This window comes from Hoplias malabaricus, chromosome 5, assembly GCF_029633855.1.
Source record: "Hoplias malabaricus isolate fHopMal1 chromosome 5, fHopMal1.hap1, whole genome shotgun sequence".
Lineage (NCBI taxonomy): Eukaryota > Metazoa > Chordata > Actinopteri > Characiformes > Erythrinidae > Hoplias > Hoplias malabaricus.
This window is the reverse complement of record NC_089804.1, coordinates 43678021-43700649: the sequence shown is the minus strand read 5'-3', so window position 1 is coordinate 43700649 and position 22629 is coordinate 43678021. Positions and strand designations below refer to the sequence as shown.

The following is a 22629-nucleotide window of genomic DNA, read 5'->3' as shown; positions in this document are numbered from 1 at the left end:
CTCTCCTCAAATACACAAAGATGCAGACAGCAGCACATTCATAGTGAAATATTGGTAACACTTTAAATTACAGCCCGCTAATTACTGCAAGTACAGTGTACGTACCTGTTAAGTAAGCCTTAAGATAAAATAATTACTAAGTAAAGGGCATGATACTAGAAATATGTGGTTATTACTGGATATCTTACAATTCATTTAATCATTTCCTTGTTAGTCAGCCATGTATATAAAACGCCTCACTACATACAGGCTAAACAATGTAAAATATCTCTGAAGTATGTGATGATGATGATTACTGTGGTAAATCACATGTCCTGAACCTAATGAGTACAAAGAACCATGAAACTCTGCTAGTACCTGCAAAGAATGTAGTTGACTATGTCCTTCTCTGTAGGTGCACTGTAAATAATTTCTATAATTACAATCAGAACTACAGTGAATTCAAAATTGTATCTGCATTCCTTATTAATAAAAAATTACAGTAACAGTCACTTGCATAATCTGTCATACTTTTAATTCAATTTTGTAATCTATAATTATGCTCAGAAGCACAATGGATTCAGAACATAGTTATGTGCCTTATTTGTAAAGTGTTTGTAAGATACTCAGTACTCTAAAGCCTTAACAGGTATTGCACTAAGAAATACAGGCTACAAAGAATATGACAACAAAAGGAGAAAATGTCAATATACATAAATGACTATGTACATGACATAAATAAGAGCAGAATAAGTCAATATTGAATATGTTACTAATGAGTAACTGAGAATATGACAATCAGTTATATTCTTTATTACTAGGAGCCACAGAGATAAAAGTGGTCATTCTAGAGGGCAGAATAAAGTGGGCAAGTAGCAGGTCAGAAGAAGATAACAATGTCTTAAGATTCCCCTTCACTGAAATTAAGGGGCCTAGGCCAACTCCTGAAAGACAACCGCATAGCATTCTCCTTCCTTCACAAACTTTACAGCTGGCACAATGCAATCAGGCATGAAATACAGATGATAATGGAATATCTAGGAGGGAAAAAAATCATGAACTTGTTGCAACGATAGCATCTAAGTTATATGTTTAAATGCAATAAGATCTTAAGAATGACCCATTCTTTTCCAAATGTTTGTAAAGGTCAACAGCCCCAGGTACAACACAGTGCCTTCCTAAATGGAGTGCAAGTAAGGCATATGTAGAATCCCTCAATTTCCTAATTTCCTCTTTCTACAAAAAAGACTAGTGCAACCCTAAACATTATTGTGGATTACAGGTAAATTTCCCAGCCAATTTATCTATCTTAGATAGCTGAGTCTGATATGTAGCATGAAGAGTGATATACCAAGTTATTATATTGTATGTCAAAACACTCTTAACAAGTCCCCTTTACACTAGCCCTTAAATGACACTTCCCACAGAAGAGCTGTTCAGATTTCAGAGCAGGTTCATGCATCACTGATTTCTACAATCAAGTAGGTCCCAAAACACTTTTCTCCTCGGTTAAGACAGCCAAATCTACATAGTTCTCCACTGAGCGCACACTGTCAGCATCATGGGAGGGTTAGAGCAAGCATCTGCTACCTCTATAGTCTGGTCTCAAGGTGAATTCTGTGATTCTACTTCAGATACATAAAAGATGATTTGCAGAGGTGGAAAGTAACAAATTACATTTACTCTCTGTTACTGTAATTGAGTAAGGTTTTTGTGTTCTTGTACTTTTTTAAGTAGTTTTTAAAATCTGTAACTTTATTTTTACTTAAGTACATTTTGCTTGAAGTATTGTACTTCACTAAATTTCAAATCAAATCCATTACCGAATAAAAACATATTGCACACCGGAAAATACCAGAGTGAATGATGGGCTGGAGAGCAATCTACCACTAAAATCACAAGAAATATTGAGATGTACATGTCCATGCAGACCCAGCTGAATGCAAAATCCTGTTGAATTCTGAGTTGCTCTGGAAAGAAATTAACCCTGGCCATATTTAAGGGAACGCTTTTGCTTCAAGTTCAAGAAAGGAAACATCTTTCTAATGCAGTGTAAGCTGTATTTGCCAAGAGAGATTTTGCAGCTTATAAAAACCCAACATAAAACCTGCACATGTAGAGCATGTACATGTAGTTTAAATAATAATTGTACCATTAGATCGGTAGCTAAAAAAATACATTTTCCTGTTTAGTAAGAGGCTCAAATTAGCAAAAATACATCAGTGTGTGTTGGTTGGTATTATTGAACTGTTAACTTTATTGGCCTTTGTGTTACACCTTGGAATATGATGTTAAATAGATATATCGTCAGACCTCTCCATGAGCAGTTTATTTAATTTGAAACATTATTACATTCATTAAATCCAACTGGTTTGAAATATATATCCCCTTAGGGAAGCAGGAAGCAAGGGAATGAGCATCAAATAGGGCTTGTTGCATGGCAGAACTGGCAGAGCCCCTTATTCAAGTCCAACACACACATAAACACAAATACAGAACCCTTTGCCCTATAAGCGACCCTATAAGAACATCTTCAAGTACATAACTGAGAGTTCACTTAGCAATCAAATTGTAATGACTTAATAGATACAAATTTTGAAATATCTGGAGTTCATATATACTAAATGTAGGGTGGCATAGTGGTGAGGAAGTTGGTGTGTTCTCCCCATGTCCGCATGGGTTTGGTTATGCTCCGGTTTCCTCCGATGGTCCAAAACCAATGTTGGTACATGGACAGGCTACGCACAAGTGTCCATAGGTGTGTGTGTGTGTGAGTGACTCTGAGTACGTGTGTTGCCCTGTGATGGACTGGCACCACCTCCAGGGTGTGTTCCCACCTTGCACCCATTGTTTCCGGGTAGAACTGAAAACTGGACCATGACCTTCATAAGTGGTTAAAAATAATGAATGAATGTACTAATTGTTGGAAAAAACTTGATTTGCTGAGGCATCATGGGGATCTGACTTCAGTTGGCTGATGTCTGACCACAGTACCATCATGGTTACACAGAGAGCTTACATTTTCAACATGGCTAATTTTCCATTGTACAGTCATGGCCAAAATTTTTCAAATTTCAGTTTGCTGCCTCAGTTTTTATGGTGGCAATTTGTATTTAACGCTACATTATAAATAGTGAATTGCAATTAATTGCAAACGTAACTGATGGCTTCTTCTTCTTTTCTCTGCGTTGTGTTGGTTAATAATTTCCGGACCATTGACGTGTTTTTAAGTGCATCTCCAATTATTGGCTGACAAAACTGACAAAACAGTGATCAAAATATCATACTCCAGTTAGCGATAACTCACTCTAAGCCCCGCTCCCACCAAATGCCACAGAGAAAAAGGGGGCCGTGGGGAGGGCCCACACAGTAATGTACTGAATACAACAACCGATTATATAAAACATACCTCAGAAAACAGTGATCAAAATATCACACTCTGGTTAATGATCACTCTCTCTAAGCCCTTACACAAACCAAACAAAGACATTATGGTTTATTACAGATGGTTTAAGATGACTAAACTTCCCAAACTTTCACTCACCCCTCCTGACAAATGCCACAGAGAAAAGTGGGTGGATTGGCGCAGAACTACTCCTTATAAAAGGAGCTGTCCCCGAAAACCAAACATAGGGGTACAAAAGAGAAGACCAACAAACGAAAGGTTCCACACACCAACCGGAGTTACACAGACATGTCAGGTAATTTAAATAAACAAATAAATTTTGTGGAATTCTACATAAATAAACATGAAAATAACAGATAAAGACAGACTACATAACAACACTATTAACAAGGAATTGGCATTGTTACACAAACTCATTCCCTGTCATGAAATTAACCTTATCACAAAAATGACTGCATGCCAGACACTGCATTTCAGACCTACAATATGGTCTGCTAACAATTTTAGTGATGGTCTCATTCGCTCAGAAAGTTTCATGAGGACAAGACAGTTGATATCACTCCATCATGCTGATTAGAAAAGCAGACGGTTTTAAAAGGGTAGTTTTACATTTTCTTATGTTAAGCATGGTTACCTCCAAAGAAACATGTGCAGTCATCATTGAATTGCATCTAAAGGGTTTCAAAGGCAAAAACATTTCTGCATGTAAGATAGAACCCCAATCAACCATTTATCAAATAATCAAGAACTTCAAGGTGAGTGGTTCAATTGCAGTGACACCCAGAAAAGTCAAGCAAGCATAAGGACCGTCTCCTGAAGAGGATGCAGCTAGGAGACTGGGTTACCACCAGTGCAGAGCTTGTTCAGGAATGGCAGAGGGCGGGTGTGAGTGCATCTGAATGCACAGTGAGGCGAAGGCTTTTGGAGGATGGCTTGGTTTCAAGAAGGGCATCAAAGAAGCCACTTCTCTTCAAGAAAAACAGCAAGGACAGATTGATATTTTGCAGGCAGTACAGAGATTGGACTGCAGAGGACTGGGGTAAAGTTATTTTCTCTGGTGAAGCCCTCTTCAAACTGTTTGGGACATCTGGAAAAATTAATTAAGTCCTGTGCCATGCCAACAGTACAGATGATTCATATGTGGGATTGCTTCTCATCCATGGGTGTGGGTTCACTCAAAATTTTGCCTAAGAACATTCATGAACAAGAAATGGTATCAAAACATCCTCCAAAAGCTACTTATCCCAATAATCCATGAGCAATTTGGAGATGAAAATGGTTTTTCCAGCATGATGGAGCACCATGTCACAAGGCAAAAGTGATAACCAAATGCCTTGGTGAGCAAAATATTGGAACTTTGGATCCATGGCCAGGGAATTCAACCAGATGTGGGGTCAGTGTTCAAAAAGAAGGTGGACAAACAAAAACCCAGAAACTCCAAGCACTGATCAGGCAAGAATGGGTTGCCATCACTCAAGATTTTGCTGAGAAGCTGATATCCAGCATGCCAAGGCAAATTGCAAAAGTCTTAGAGAAGAAGGGTCAAAAATGTAAATATTAAGTTGTCATTTAAACGGGATGTATTTGTCAATAAAAATGTGGAATGCTTATAATTGCATTATACCATATATACATCTGACAAAATGTTCTAAAAAAATTGAGGCAGAAATCTTTGTGAAAACCAAAATGTGTGCCATTCTCAAAACATTTGGCCATGACTGTACACTTTACAGTGAAATTAAGTCAGTTAGTTCCCATCCATTAAACCCTTTCTGCCCTTGCCTTCATTACTGGCCCAAAGAATTGGAATACTGAGAAGTTAAAAAAAAATCTACTGCTTAGCCAAGTGATTTTGGGACTTGAAACTTGGGAAATACAATTGTGTTTAATGGTCCCTAAAATGATAAATGACTGCATGTGGAGGAAGACAGGACTGGTCTGTATCTCTCACTCTTGTTCAGGACTAACTGAGATTGGCTGGTGTGGAAAAAAAGATTCCTTTCCTTGAGCATGTTCAAAGAGGGATATTGTGCACTTCTCTGTAAAAATGCAACTGTGTAAAATAGTGTTTTTCTTTGTTCTGCATTTTGCTAGTACGGACCATGCCCGTAGAGGCTGAAACAGGGAGGTGAACTCAGAAGTCTTTTGGGGAAGAGTTCAGGGCAGCTTATGAATGCATATAAAGCTGGACCCCCGTTGGACAAATGAATATGAGAAATGTGTGGAGGCGGGAGCAAGTTTAAGAGGGGTGCGGGCTGAAAGGTCTGAGGCATGCAGATGCGGCTGAAATGGGGGAAGTGGTGGGATGATGCGTAGAGTAGATCATAGAATAGACTGCGTCGAGTGCCCAGAGTGCTGGACAGGAGACAGGTCGCCGTGGCGCCTATAGAGGGGTGTGGGCTAGAAGGTCTGAGGCATACAGCTGTGGCTGCAATGGGGGAAGAAGTGGGATGATGAAGGGAGGGGTGGGATGATGTGTAGAGTAGACCGCGTCAAGTGCCCAGAGCACTGGACAGGAGACAGGCCCGCCGCAGCACCTATAGAGAATGCGGGCTAGAATGTCTGAAGCATGCAGCTGCAACGGTGAAAGAGGTGGGATGAAAAGGGGAGGGGTGGGATGATGCCTAGAGACAGATGTAGAGGAAGAGAAAGGGAGAGGTGGGATGATGCGTAGAGACAGATGTAGAGCAAGAGAAAGGGAGGGGTGGGATGATGCGTGGAGACAGATGTAGAGGAAGAGAAAGGGAGGGTTGGGGTGATAAAGGGAGGGGTGGGATGATGCGTAGAGACAGATGTAGAGGAAGAGAAAGGGAGGGGTGGGATGATAAAGGGAGGGGTGGGATGATGCGTAGAGACAGATGTAGAGGAAGAGAAAGGGAGGGGTGGGATGATAAAGGGAGGGGTGGGATGATGCATAGAGAGGATAAGAGAGAACAAAACGAACTTGGAGGGCTGTGTCTAAATGGGTGCAATGCTGTCAATCAAGGCAGTGTTCAGATGGAAAGAGGAGCTGATTTGGAATGGAGGCTTAAACATGCTGCCTGCTTTCTTGTCCAACATTTCAGATAGGACCATCTTGGCAAGCATTGTAGGTAAACTACTACCCTGGAGATGTGCATAAATATTGCAGATTCTAAGCCATTATCCAATGCAGCTCAGCTCAGATAATTATATTATTATCAAAACAGCCCTCTAAGGCAGCGACCTGTGAGACAGCAAAGACTATAAGACAATATAAGACGTCTCCAGCTTAGACACAACCAGGAAGGGTAACAGGAAGACAAAGAATGCTCCAGCAGAGGGCATTGAGTCGGAGATGGAAGGTTGTCACGTCATCGCATTGCTGCGCAGGGGCTCCTTACACCGGCAGACGGGTTGCTCTCTTTAGCTGAGTGAACGAAGGGGACGCCATTGTTTTGGAGCATGTTACTGGATCGCCGACGCTGTTCTGCCAGAGAGGAGGAAATGGGAGTCTGAAGGCGCTGTAGAGCTCGTAGCTGTAGAGCAGCAGCCGTGACGATGGTAGATTCGCGTTCCCCAAAACACGAGGCAGTCCTGGAGCAGCGTAGCCGGAGATGAAGATATAGGGAGGCTCGAAGCCTTGCGCCAGCGTCGGAGGCAGATGCAGGGGGTCACTCGGGAGGCCGAATGCAGCGGGAGGAGAAGCAGGAGAACAGAGCACCGATCCGGAGCGGGTAAGCCACAGAGCATAGAACAGTCAAAGCGGTTGCAGACGCGACAATGGCCGTACGTAACTTCAGATACCGGGCAGTCCCATAGCTGTTTAGCCGGAGCGAGTTTAAAACAGGAGGCTCAGCGGGCTTGATAAAGGCCGAACATGGCTCTGAACATGGGGATCAGCAGGAATGACCCAGCGCGGAGGAGCAAGCTGACGTCATGAAGCAGTCGAGATCCATCTCCTGAACAAGATGAGGCGAGTTTGTCCGACGCGGAAATGACGTGAATTTGCAGGGTGTATATAGGGCTGAGAGGAGGAGTTCGGGCGTGGTCCTACTCCCAAAATTGTTATTACATAACTTCACTTCAAAAGGTTGGTGGAGTGTAGTGGATAATACCACTACTTTTGATGTTGATGTCCAGGGTTCAAATTACTGGGCCATACTCCTAACATATCATCAACACATTTTCATATGTAGAACAAGTCATTTTGTATGTGCTACAAACTGTAGAGTCAGCTATTATTTTTGTTTCATTGTCAACCCAGGGAGGAGTTTTACAATGACTCCTGCCAAAAGAGAGAGAATGCATACTATTAGATTAGTTTATATTAGTGTCTTTTGTAGCAGAAGAGAGGAAGCCCTTAGGAAGTGTGTGTGTGTGTGTCCATATAATCACATTGTGCATTATTGCAGGGGATGGACTGACTACCAGTAATGGACGATAGAAGCTGTGGGGAAAATATGATATTGTAGCAAGTGAAATCATTTAACAGTGAAAATATTTAGCTATATTTTCTCACTATGGGATTTCTGAAAATGGAATAATTATTGTTAGATAATTAAATCAGTTTAGGGGATCCTGTTCAGGGGTGCATTTCCCAATAACAATCTTAGCAATTTATAAATTTTAAGAAACACATAACTTTTGGAAAACAGTACAATAATTACTATTAAAGTATTTACATAGTTCATTGTTAATTCTGCCTCTGCTTCAGTTTATGACTGGCACTGCCTTTCCAGTGTAGATGCATTGTTTTGCATACATTTTCACATTACTATACCAAAAAGTATCATTAAGCAATAATTATTATAAAAATAACTAGAATCCTATCAATATTTACATTACTGGTTTAAAAACTAAAACTGAAAAAGATTGTATTTGCTGTTCATACATGTTGCATATATAGGAAACAACTCAAGTTTAGTCATCTAATTATCATCACTAGACTATCATTGTTATTCTGTAGATGTGCTGCAATTTATCAACAAACTGTCATTAGCATACATTTCTGTAGAATTCTTAATAGAATTAATGTTTCAGTAGAATGCATGTAGACAATTCAGTGGAATGAATGTAGAAATTCTCAAATTGTCAGTGTTATTTCTTTAGATGTGCTACAGACTACAAACTGTCAGTAGCATACAGTATACATGGCAAAAGCATGCAAGTGGAAATGTCAATGGTAGACATAAAAATTCAAGGCGTCATCATTATTCCCATAGATGTGCTACAAATTAAAGTGTCACGCCCTCATCCTGTCATGCCTGTTTTCCCCGCCATGTGCCCTCTCTGCACATGGCTCTGTCTGTTATTGTCCTTGTCTCCTCCCATGTCCTGCCTTTGTTCCGCCTCCTTGTCCTTAACCCTCGTTATCTGTTTCAGGTGTGTCTCATCTGTTCATGTATTTAAGTTCCCTTGTGTCACTTCCTTTCATCGGTCATTTGTTTTGCTATGTTCCAAGTCATGTCATTTTGTGTCTTTCTCTTTCCCAGTCATGTCGTGTTGTTTCTTCCTTATCCCTAGTCATGTCGTGTTGATTCCCTCCTTCTCCAAGTCAAGTCGTTGTGTTTCCTAGTCATGTCATTTCATTTCATTGTGTTTCCTAAGTCGTTTTGTTTCGTGTTGTCCCAATTCCAAGTCGTGTCATTTCCATTCCAGGTCATGTCGTTTTGTTTAAGTTCCTAGTCTTGTTGTTTCTGCAGTTGCCTGTCTTTGTTTTGTTATATCTTTGGTTTAATTAAAATCACTGTTTTAGCAAGTGTGTCCGCCTCTGTCAGTCCGCCCTCCGCGATCCTGACATACAGGAACATTGTCAGAAGCATACACTTTTTTAGTAGGATACTTTAGTAGTAATTCTTCAGTAGGATGCATATAGACATTTCAGTAGAATTAATGTGGAAATAATGATTACGACTAATGGAACGTCACTAGAGGTACACTGAGTTTCTCAAGTAAGCATCTGTAGATGTGAATTTGGACCAGCCAAATAAAGTGAAACACTGTCTAATCCATCCTTAAGGTTCTACAGACAAACTAATAAACATGGTAGATTTACAGATACGCAGTTGATCTTCAGTGTGGTTTCAACTGATGTTTAGAGACAGTGTTGAAAATAAATATATATATACACTTTTATTTTTTATTTTTTATACATTTATACATGTATGCCATGTTTGAGTCACATATTTTGGGCTAATTACAAAAATTTGCCAATATGTTTATAAATATTTTGCTTTTACCTATGGGTGTAATGTTTTTTCCAACCGGGATGGTGAACTGACAGGTACAATTAAATACTAGTAGAAGTGTTACATAATGGAAAGTATTAAAAGAAATAATGGATAAACTTTTAGGAACCATTAAGTGCTAATGGGTTACATGATGAAAACTGTTAGATGTAGACACCATTAAAATCCAGTCTGAACCATTAAATTCTTAATGGAACATACTGTACTTTGAAAGTACATTTGTAATGTGACTCTGTTACTTGTCTTTTCAAAGTTTATGTTTGGATGTCTTTTCAACTTTAATTCAGTGTTTATTGAATGACATTTAGTACGTGATTTCAACATTGAAATAACGACTTTAAAAGTATGCCTTTAATGTGACTTTTTTAGTCGTCTTTTCAATGTCTGTGTTTGGACGTCTTTTCAACTTTCATTCTCAACCTTAAAAAAACGCTGATTGAATGACATTTAGGTACGTGATTTCAACGTTGAAATAACAGCTTTAAAAGGACGTCTTTAATGTGAATTTTTTTAGTCGTCTTTTTAACGTCTGTGTTTGGACGTCTTTTCAACTTTCATTTTCAACCTTAAGAAAATGTTGATTAGACGACAGTCAAGTACGTTATTTCAACGTTGAATCGTAAAGGATGAGTTTACAATATGTTGCAAAGTAAAGGTTAATTTCCCTTGTCATTTATTCAGATACATAATTGGTATGGTACTCCTATAAAAAGGGCTCAGTGAACACCACAGAATATCTGCCTTGTAGCCCCTCTCCTTCTTGTGGTAACTGATGGTGTGACTGACGGAGGAGCCTCCTGTTTACCTCTTTCATCTGACTTGTATTTGTGGGCTAGGAGACATTGCTAGCAGCTCAAGTCACTGCTGCTCAAGTAAATGCAACCTGCATTGTCTAATCAGCTGCCGTTTTGTCTCCCGGAGATGATGAGCTGCCTCCTTGAGGAGTTAAAGTCCTGTTTTTTGTAATTTTAGTAAAGCTATTTGAATCTGTGTGGGCTACTATTGTTTGTATAGCAGTGAATGCTGTGTTTTGGTCTTTTTAACAGCAACTGCAACTAATGCTAATACACACGTTTGGTGCACTTTCAATGCATTTTGAGGACAGGATTGTAGTCTATTTTAACTGTAGTGCATATTGGGTTGCATGTTAAATCTAGTCTAATTGGAGAGTATCCTATATTGCAGCCTTGCTATAGTTTTTGTATTTTCATTTTACATTTTATGTACTGGAGGATTCTGATTGGGGATGGTGTGTTTTCTTTGCTTTTGATTTGTTCACCTTTCTTGAGGTTTTTCTTTTTGTAAGTTGCTTTTTTTGGAGAGTATTTTGTTTCTAGTGGTCTTGATGCACACCATCTAGCCTATTCTCCTCTGTAGAGACTCAGCCCTACCTATGTTTTGAACCATTTTACTGTACCCATGTGTAGTTGCAGTCATGTTAAAAAACCCCTGCATTGGTGAGTCATTGTAATCTTATTAAAGTGTCATTGTTTTTATATTGCCCCTGCTATTTGTCTTTCTCTCTCGCACTTTCTTTTTTTTAATCATCAATGTTTACTTAGTGTTTATTTAATAAATTAATGTTTTCATTGGAAATCCTAGTCTCGCTGTCTTTTTGGTGCTGACGAACCGGTGTGTCTAAATTATTAAAATTCTCTTGGTGTAATTCCCAGGGTGGCATAGTTGGTTACAGTGCTTAATGCTGCACATCATAAATTATCTTAATAATTAATTTAATTAAAAAATTAAACCACTTCAATCAGCCACATTATTGGCGTAGTCAGCAGGATCTGGTACCATATTAAGGTAGAGACATTTTTTTTTTTTTTATTGTGTTTAGTGACATGTGTTTTAAAGTTGTTAGGTGAGGCAAAGTGGCAGCTGAGGTCTTTTCACTGGGGACTGTAAGTAACTGATCTCCCTTATATCTCAGCAGTTTCAACATTTTTGCAAGTTGGTGTGCAGGACTTATAGAGCAAGAAATGCAACAGCTTAGAGAATTGGTGTTACAACTGAAAGCTGATAATGAACAATTGCAGCAGGAATAGATGATGGCGGCAGTGCCTGCTTCTGGTGCAACTCCATCTCTTGCAGTTCCAGTTATTACTAATGCTTCTGTAACTGAGAGATTGGTGTATATCCCTAGAGATAGAAAATGTCCAACGATTAGGGGTAAATCTGGCATTAGTATTGATGAATGGGTGGAGGAGGTGCAAGCCTGCATTACTTCAGACTCAGGGTTGCTGGAAGGCTTTTTAACCTCCCCTGCATTGGTAAGGTTGAGTAATGGGAATGTATGCATTCCTATTGTTAAACTGGGCACTAATGATGTGTTGCTCTACCCTCAAACCTGTTTGGGCACCTTGAATATGGTTCATGTTGTAAGATTGCCTACAGGAGTCACAGAATTGTGGGCTATTGTTGCTGGTGGTTCATCTCCAGCTGCCAGCTCGCTTCAGGAGAAGTTAGGGGCCACTGACTTATCGTCTTTTTCAGGTCAGGGACCGGACCATGTAAAGATCCCTTTTGTTAAAATATAGCTCTGTCTTTTTCTGCCCATGTTGGAGATCTAGGTTGTACAAATCTTTTGTAACATGAAAATCCACTCCAGGATGAGGCTCCAGTGAGGCAAGGTTATAGACGTATACCTCCCTCAGAATATGAGGTAGTGAAGATCCATATTAACCACTTTCTGGAGACACAAGTTAGGGACAGTGTATGTGGGTGGACTATCGCCAGCTGAATAGTAAGACCAGGAAAGATGCATTTCCTTTATCTCATACTGAGGAGTCATTGGATGCTCTGTCAGGGGCCCGCTGGTTTTCCACCATCGACCTGGCTAGTGGGTACAACCAGGTGCCTGTCGCTGAGGGGGATAAGGCCAAGACAGCGTTTTGCATGCCCTTTGGTTTATTTGAGTGGAACTGTATGCCGTTCGGCTTTTGCAATGCTCTTAGCACTTTCCAGAGATAAATGCAGAGAATGTTCGGAGATCAACAGTGTCTGTCTCTGTTATTGTATTTGGATGATGTCGTAATCTTTTCTTCTTCTGTCTCGCAGCATTTGGGGAGGTTGGAAATGGTCTTTGGGTGTCTACAACAGGAGCATCTTAAAGCTGAAAAAGTGTGCATTCTTTCAATGTGACGTTAAATATTTGGGCCATGTCATTTCTAGCTCAGGGGCTGCTACTGACCCTGGCACAACTGTGACTGTAATTAATTGGAGATGGCCTAGTCATGCCTCTAATTTGTGTTCATTCCTGGCCTTGGCCAGCTATTACTGTCGTTTTGTAGCGGGTTTTGCCAAACTGGCAGCCCTGCTGCATAAGCTGGTGGCAGAATTGGGCGGGTCAATGTCTTGAAAGGGTCCTGGAGAGAACTTTTTTGGCACTCAAGTGGGCAAAGACTGAAAAATTGACAGTATTTGTTGGGGCACAAGTGTTTTGTGTATACGAATAATAATCCTCTTTTCACAGTCAAGTTGGGGGCTACTGAGCAGCAATGGGCTGCTCAGCTGGCTGTGTTTGATTTTGAGATCAAGTACCAACCAGGTCAAAGTAATGGTAATGCCGACACATTGTTGAGGCAGCATTTACCTGGAGGTGAGGTGTTGGACAGTATAGTTGGTTCCACGATTGCTTTAGCAAGTTGAAATTTTCAAACACATTACAGCAGTGACCCAACAAGTTATTTCTGATCTTCTATTCTACACTTCTGCTGAAATGTGTGCACTGCTGGAAGCTGATCCAGTCATAGCTCATAGAAGAGCAAAACTCTTTCTCAGCCAACCTTGGTGTTACTGCGCCAGTGGGAAATGTTTGTTGGACGTTAATGGTGTACTTTATCAGTTTGGTGCCTAAATGGGTATGAAGAGGTTTGGCAAATGCTTCTGCCTGCCCTCCTGAAGGAGAAAGTTTTGACACAAATGCATCAAGAGCATGGTCATCAGGACATAGAGCACACCACAGAGTTGGTCAGCGTTGCTATTGCCTGGCATGTCCCTGGAGGTGCAACACTGGTGTCAAGGGTTTGAGTGATGCCAAGTGTCAAAAAATGTTCACCCATTGGCCTATAGTTTTGTAGGCCATCTCTTGGCTTCATGCCCTAATGAGGTCTTGGCCATAGATTTTACTGTGTTGGAATCAAAATGGGTTAGAAAACATTATGGTTTTGACTAATGTTTTTATATATATATACACATTAGCTGTTTCTACTCAAGATCAGCATGCTTCCACAGTAGCCTAGGTGTTGGTAACCAAATGGTTTTGTAAATTCGGTGTTCCAAGTTCTTCAAATTGTTCTTCAATGATTAATACTTCCACAGTGCAGGTATGGTTTGGGTAGTGGATGGTTCTCATTACTGCAGTAACACTGGCCTGGTGGTGTGTTTGTGTGTGTTGCACTGGTAAGAGGGAATCAGACAGAGCAGGGCTGTCTACATTGTAGATGTAAATTCACATACAGCAGCTCATCTGTTGCTGCAGTCAGTGTTGGTCCTCTTCTAACAACACGTCAGTGTCACTACAGCGCTGAGCATGATCCACCACCCAAATCACAGGGATTTATGGATCACAATTTTTTAACTACAAAATGCTCCTGAGTGTCTTTGTTCAGTTTTATTTATGGCTTAAAATAGATTACATTTCAGGTGCAGAAATCCTAATTATTTATAAATATTCTCTCGAAGCTGTATTAAAGTTTAGCATTAGTTGTTTTGCCAGGTAAAGAGTACACCACTGTGCTATTTCCAAACACACTTGCTGAAAATTGTGAGAACTCTGGAGGATCTCACATAGGTTATTTTATGTTAATTTCTTCATTCACTCCTTTATAACTGTTTATCCAGTTCAGGGATTACAGTTTAACATAAATTATGAATGTAAACATAGAAGAAAATAAATGGAAAGGTCACTTACCGCTCCTTTATGGGGGGAGAGAGTAACCTCGGTGAGCCAGGGAAAGTCCTGTAATGGCTCTCTCAAGCTTATCTGCAGGGAGAAATGCGAACATGTTAATAAACTAAGGTCATATTTAGTTAGTTCTTTAGTTCAGAACAGACAAAAAACTGCTAAGAATCTAGGTGTCAGGCTTGGTAAACAACAGAGACGCTCGTGGGTGTTTAACAAAAAGAGATTTACTTTAGGGATGTGCAAAGCACACCGTAAAGAGAAAGCAATTACAACAAAAGGGGCAATCCAAAGAATAGTGAGGGACAGGCTAGGGTCAGAAACACAACGTAGTAAATAGTAGCAGTCCGTAATCAAAAACACAGAGTCAAATGAAACGTAAACAAGGGTCATACACAGGTAGGCTTTCAGAGATAAGGTTCGCTCTGTAAGTAACATGGGTTAGCAATACTTCGCAAAGTGTGAAGGTAAGAGTCCGGGTTTATATGGTGAGTGAGTGATTAAGCTAAAACCGAAACAGCTGTGAATTAGAACTCAGGTGACTTGGAACGTGTGAGAGGAGTTCTATTGGTTGGTGATGTCAGGTGACCATCAGCTGAATCATGGGAGTTGAAGTTCTCTGAGTCTCTCCCAGACTCAAGTATTGAAGTGTCCTGAACTGAGGGAGGAAGCGAGACGTCCGCCGCTACAGGCGTGACACTAGGTCCAAATTCATCTCTGTTGAACTCTGAACAGTTTCTCTCAGGAGTGTAAAATTAATTATATTGTGTGCACCCATTTTCACGAAGAAAAAAAATGTAATTAAGACAGGTGCCCAAACCTTCCAGGTTGACTAGAAAATGTGTCTCTGCATCTGTGTTAAATAAATGTTACAAATTAATCTTGACATGTATATTCTAGGTGTCATTCTCTATGACACCTAGTTTCTGTGTATGCTCAAATTGCTCTGGGTGTATTGGGTGGAATGGTGATTGTGTATTCTCTACTAAAACAGCAAGCTGGAAAAGAAGAATTGCATCTACTCTCATAGATTTTCTGGCAAGTGAACATTTTAGCTACAAAAAACAGTGACACTCACGGGTTTAAAAAATCCAGTAGCACTGATGTGCCTGATCCACTCGCACCAAGGCAATGAACACTAACACGCCACCACCACCTGACCAATGAAGAACAAGATTAAAGGGGTAAACAAAGTATTCAGAGCAACAGGTGGACTACAGCGTGTAACCTGCTCAGTGGAGTTTATAAAAATGGACCACGAGTAGAGAAACAAGGAGGTCGTCTTAATGATGTGGCTGACCTGTGTGTGTGAGAGACACATTGACTGTTACAGTAAATATATTATACATGTATTTGCTTTGAACATGCAGCTATTCAGGTTCTCAAAACAAGATGTTGACCATAAAACTATTTCATTTTTAAAAAGTTTAAATTAAACTTAAATAAGTGTTATTTCTATGTTTTAGTAATTATACTACCAATATTTAACAAGAAATATCAATAAATGTACTTATTTATTATTGTTTCCATGAATTGCATATCTCATACTTTGTAGTTCCTGAAAGAATCAGTGTGTGTGCTCCATAGAGCAGGTCCCTAAATGTTGGTAACCATGTTTTGAATCTTTCTTTCAGCAACACATGCATTTTTATATACCACAGCATATAGTCTTAGTATATCAAGTAATCTGTCACGATATTTAGTTTTATATATATATATCTCCTTATTCTGACTTTTCAGACTGTTCTTTTTTCCTTTCCAGACTATTCTGAAATTCCAACTAATTTATGCTGGAGACCTGGCAAAAGTTTTCTTCATCATCAGTGTGGGAACTGGTCTGTACTGGCTCATTTTCTACAAGATCAGAAGTTAGAGTTTTCATAAAAACCCACTACAACTAATTAAACTGAAGACAAAAGGAAAAAAAAGACAGGAGCTTAACTGCCTGAAACTTTACTGCCTTGTCAAACACAATCTGTACTTCACCCATTTAGAGATCCATTTTGCTGAAAACAGCTTTAACATTTCACAGAATATCAGTCATGAGAAAATCACGGAGACTGAAAGGGTAGCTGAACAGAATGTTATATAGTTTCTAGATGATTCCATGTTTGAGATGGTAGTCATTTAGAGTAGTTTTGTTAAACATTTTGCACTACAGAGAGACGGGTCAACTTACAGTATTACTAACCCTTTTTAATAGGAGTGATAGGAACTGTGGGTCTAAACATCTAAAGAGTTATTTTAGTGAACAGTGGGCAGTGAACATAAACATGACTTTGGCGTTGTTGGTGATAGCACAATTGTTATAAATCCAAAGAAACGTAAAAATTATTTGAGTACTATTTTTCCTTATAATGTGCCACATGCCCTTATTTCACCTGCTTTGTCTGTGATTGATGATAATACTTTAAAATAGTTTTGACTTAAAGGTCACAGTAAATCACTGTAAAGTAATGAGTATTTTTGAAGAATCAAAGTATTTTACGTGTGTTCAGTAGAACACATAATTGGTTAATGATAATATTTGATCCCTGGAGGAAAGATTTGCAAACTATTTCTAAACTACATATATTTTTTCTCTTCTCCTTTTCTGTGGCTGTTGTGCAGATGGTGAAGGCAAGTGTGTTTTAGTGGTTTGATTTATCTGTGGGTCATGCTTTGTGTTCTCCATCCAGGTCCTTGTCCCAGTGGGTCACATTACATTTTCATCTTTATATGTGACAGTGTGCAGTGGAATTTTTGCAGAAATTTTTACCATGTATATGTGTGTGTGTGTGTGTTGCAGGCTCAGCAGTTTGTGTCCATGTTGCTACCATTACCAACTGAAGAGGAATGTTTTGTCACCTACGTTGGCTCTGCTTTTGCTCTTAAGGTCACAGATATAAATCACACTAAGATAATTCACAGGAAAATTGTTATATAGAACATATACATCACAGTTAAAGATGGTAATGTACCACTTATTTTAAGACTAATGGCAGTGTGTGACACCATATTTATATAGTATTTTGGATAACAGTGTAAACTAACACAAAACAGTCATTACTATCGTCATTTCTGGCTGACAGTTCGCGCGCTCAGTTTGTTTGTTTGCTTGCTGCTGTTTAGTAATGTTCCTTAGCTTTTTACTTAAAGTCTTCACTGTTAATACCTTGCTAACTTATCCTTGTTAGCTGTACTTAGTGTTAGTTGTACACTGTTAATACCACTACCATTTTATTGTTGTTTTCATATTAATAACTTCTCTCAATTAATAACTCCTTCTCTCCTGATTATGGTGACCGCAGAGGAACGGACAGGCTCAGCACGGAGATCGAGCAGTTGGGCTGCCGAATTCAGCGTCTCCTGGAGAAGCAAACGAGGCTCGAGGCCACCCAGGAACGGCCATCTTCACTCCAGCCCTGAGATGGGAGCATCAGCGTGGGCATGGGAAGCCAAGGTCGTCTCCCCCTCTACGCAGCCAGTCTTCACCTCTACTAACCGGTTTGAGGTGCTCAGCTCCTGGCCCTCACCTGCACCAGAACCGGCACTGAGAGCTAAACAAGGCAGTGTTCTTATCATCGGCAATTTTATAGTCAGACATTTAAGAGTCTCAGGCACAAAAAGTAACGCTACTGTGTCCTGCCCTCCAGGTGCTCATGTCCTGGATGTTGCCAGGCGACTTCACTTGGCGCTGCGGAAGGGTGAGGACCTCGGCACCATTGTTCTCCACGTGGGGACGAACGACACTTCCGCCTGCCGCAGCCTGAAGGAGCACTACCGTTTGCTTCTGGATACCTCTCAGAAACCAGGATCGTCGTTTCCGGCCCCCTATCCACCTACAGACAAGAATGTGAGGCGTACAGCAGGCTCTTTGCACTCCACTCCTGGCTCCGGGTTTGGTTTGGCACTGTTGGCGTGGACTACGTCGACCACTGGGAGTGTTTTCGGGAATGTCCTGCCCTCTACTGCCGGGATGGGCTTCACCCTAGTCGTCTAGGCTCTGCAGTTCTCTCTGGGAACACAGAGGATGTTCTACGCCAGGCTTGACTAACCCCATCCACCAACACAAACCAGGCAAGTAAATTACACAGCGAACAGGTAAGTGATTTTAAGGATACACTTACAGATAATGGCCATTTGTTTGCCTATAGTAAGTGTGTATGTACAAAGCTTGCTCTTTGGAATATAAACATTTGTTACAGTATCAAGAGTGTCTGTCCCCCGAATCAAACTTAAACCAAGAAAATATCAAACAGCATGCCCCAATACCTAATCACTATTAAACCATCAGAAACAGAGCATAGTATCTTCCCCTCAGACCTAAAGTTTGGCCTACTCAATATAAGAGCACTTAACTCTAAAGCAGTCATTATACATGAAATAATAATGGATCAAAAAATTTGATGTTTTATGCCTTAGTGAAACTTGGGTAAAAATGATGAATATTTAGCACTAAATCAAGCCACTCCTACAGTCTATAAATATGTACACACCCCAGACTGACAGGCAAAGGGGGTGGATTATGTATAATTTATAAAAATAATTGAATTATTAACCAAAAACCTGGTTACAACTTTACTTCCTTTAAAATTATGTACATTAACATAATTAACCCCGCCACAAATAAGAACACAATCTCCTTATTAAACATTTATAGACCACCAGGGCCCTATTCAGAATTTATAAAATAATTTGGTGAACTAGCTGCTAATTTAGCAGTGTCCTGTGATAAGTTAATAATTGTAGGAGACTTTAACATTCATTTTGAGAAAAGTGATGATCCCCTAAAATAGACATTCACATCAATCATAGATTCTGTTGGCTTCACACAAAATGTATCAGGTTCTATTCATTATTGTAATCACACACTTGACTTGGTTTTGACCCTGGGCATGAACATAAAAAACCTAAATATTCTCCCTCAGTTTTCCAAACTCTTAGACCACTACCTAATTTCATATGAACTGAGTTTAGATATTAAAAAATGTACATGCCCACATTACTATATAAAGCGCTCAATAACCCCATCTACATCCCCTAAATTTACTGAAAACATCAGTGATTTATTGACCTCAGTCAGTAGTCCAGCAGACCCACTGGAGCTGAACAGACTAACTGACTACTTAGATAACACACTTCGATCAACTTTAGATAGTGTAGCACCACTTAAGCATAAAAAGCTATGACAGAAAAAACTCGCACCCTGGTATAATATAGAAACAATCACCCTAAAACAAACCGTAAGGAAATTAGAGCAGAAATGGCGGTCGACTAAACTGGAAGTATTTCACTGTGCCTGGAAATCAGCCTTTTCAAATATAGAAGGGCGCTGGTCAATGCACGTTCAGCACATCTGTCCTCACTGATTGAAAATAATGAAGACAATCCTAGAGCACTCTTTAATGTAATCTCTAAACTTACAAACAATCGGGCCGCTACAGATCCACAGATCCCAGCCATTGACACCAGCAATGCTTTTATGGACTTTTTTAACAATAAGATTGAAAATATTAGACAAACAATAAATACCATATTACTAAATCCAGCCTGTCTGTCATCTGGTGTGGATGATATAGAACAAAACATAGAAGAAAGACTAGAGGACTTTGATCCACTACCAGAGCTAGAATTGGGGAAAATCATCTACTCGTCAAATTGTACGACCTGCACACTTGATGCAATACCAACAAATCTATTTAAAGTATTACCAGTCATAATCAATCCCCTTTTAACAATCATAAATTCATCCCTTAGACTGGGTCACATACCCAAAGCATTTAAATTAGCAGGTATTAAACCCCTGATCAAGAAACCGAATCTTGATCCTAGAGTACTATCCAATTACAGACCTATCTCTAACCGTCCCTTCATATCTAAGATCTTAGAAAATGTTGTGGCCCAACAACTTAGGTCATACTTGCATAAAAATAGCATATATGAAAAATTTCAATCTGGTTTTAGGCCACACCATAGCACAGAAACGGCTTTAGTTAAGATAACAAACGACCTCCTTGTCACCTCTGATTGAGACTGCATATCCATGCTAGTTCTACTCGACCTCAGTGCAGCTTTTGATACAATTGATCATACTATTCTGCTAGAAAGATTAAAAAAACATGGTTGGAATAACGGGAACGGCCCTATCATGGTTTAAGTCTTACCTCACAGATCACTATCTGTTTGTAAAAGTAAATAATGTTTCTTCTATTCATACAAAAATGACATTTGGAATTCCCCAAGGCTCCATTCTAGGACCTTTACTATTCACATTATACATGCTGCCACTGGGCAGAGTTATTAGCAGGCATGGCATTACATTCCACAGTTATGCAGATAACACACAGTTATACATATCAACCAAACCAGATGACAAACCAACACTAAAGAAAATGGAGGACTGTGTTAAAGAAGTGAAGCATTGGATGTCAAAGTTTCCTTCTGCTAAACAGCGACAAAACCGAGGTTCTCCTTCTAGGTCCAAAACCTGCTATAAATAAGGTATCAGACTTAATACATAGTTTTGACTTCCCTGTTCTCCCTAGCTCATCAGCTAAAAATGTATTAAATTTAGGGTGTTATAATCTGATTCAGATCAGCATATAGGTAACATTACAAAAACAGCTTTCCTACATCTTCGGAACCTCGCTAAGTTAAGAAATTCCTTATTCCTCCCAGATAGTTCATGCTTTTATTACATCAAGATTAGATTATCGCAATGCACTTTTATCAGGATGCTCCAGCAGAAATGTACTTATAATACTATTATATAATAATATTTATAATACTTGCGAGATCTCATCACTGTAGTGTATATTGGTTTTTAATCATACACCGTGATACCTATGTGAATATATATTTATATATTGTGTTTATAGCGTTGACCTTATTCAAACTCTTATAATCCTGATTATTTGACTAATGATAGCAATTATTAAAATTGGCTTAAACTATTAAAACGTTACTAATTAGTTTGAGAATGAATAATAGCCAAGCTAAGTGAGTTCTTCAGGATTTTCAGAGATTTTAATGAACAAACTGTATACACTGTGATTTCAAATAATGAGAGTTTTATTAATAAAAGAAAAGAAGATATTTAATTAACATAGCATAATCTTGTAATCTCACGGCATCAACGCAGGGGAAACCGATTCGACTTTAAAGATGAGCTAGGCACTGTGACTTGTGAATAAAATGTTGCTAATTGAGGTTAGATTACGTATAAATTTATAAAGGGACTTAATTAGGCATCAGCCTCTGGAGAATGTGAGAGTTTAGCTGGCTTACTCGTTTGCCGTTTCACCGAGCCGTCGCGTCCTGCTGTTTTTTAACCTCCGTGCTCTGGGGTTGTTTCTCGTCGTTCCCGCGTTGTGAAAGACAGGCCCCGCTTGTGAAGGAGATTCCCTCCCGGTTGAGTCAGGCACTCTCGGCCTCAGGCGGGGCGACGTCGATCAAGAGTTCCCCTTTTCGGAGAACTGCAGGCGTGGCTGGTTTTTCCCCGGAGTGGAGTGGCTTCTTCAGAGTAGTCGCCTCGCTGTTCGGTTCTCCAGAAGGAGTGCCCTTAGAAGTCAGCTTATAACGCTAATATATCCGCTATCAACTAATCAAAAAGGGTGATATCTTATTCTGGCCACGAATAAGTTTCACCTACTTTGATCACTTGTGAGATCACACTTCGATGGGCGATAAAACAAAACACAATTAAAAGAAAAGAAAGTATTCAAATCATTCGACGTACTCGTAGACTTTCTCACACTAGCTAACTCAAGACGTCTCCTGGGAGCTTAGGGAGGTTTCTTCAAAAGTCTTCGTCTGTCGGCGTGAAGAGGAGAAAGCGTCTCGCTTGGAGAGGTTGGAGCTTGAAGAAATGAACAAAGAGAACGCGTGCAGGCGTTCAGAGCGGAAACGAAGTTAAGAGTCAGAGAGAAAAAGAGCGAGTTGAGCTGAGTTGAGCTTCCGATCTTCTGAGCTGAACTGCTGAGCTGCATTGCACTGCACGGGCGAACTGCTCTCTGAACTGCACACTCTCTTTTTCTGAACTGATGTGCCGAGCTGAACTTCTTTTCAAAGCCAGCGCGGTCACGCCCTATTGGGAGGTGTCCCTTCTTCGATTGGGTCGAGTCCGAGGCTCACGTGACTCTCCCGAA

General features: G+C 39.9%; 1 long non-coding RNA gene across 1 annotated transcript; it reads right to left on the bottom strand.

Annotated features, from left to right (window-relative positions):
• Nucleotides 1-14504: 14504 nt before the first annotated feature.
• Nucleotides 14505-21890, bottom strand: LOC136696349 (uncharacterized). The gene is made up of 3 exons (XR_010802610.1): nt 21770-21890; nt 15579-15656; nt 14505-14581 (listed from the first exon to the last, which is right to left on the bottom strand). It is a non-coding gene; the product is annotated as an uncharacterized lncRNA (long non-coding RNA).
• Between the last annotated feature and the right edge of the window lie 739 nt (nt 21891-22629).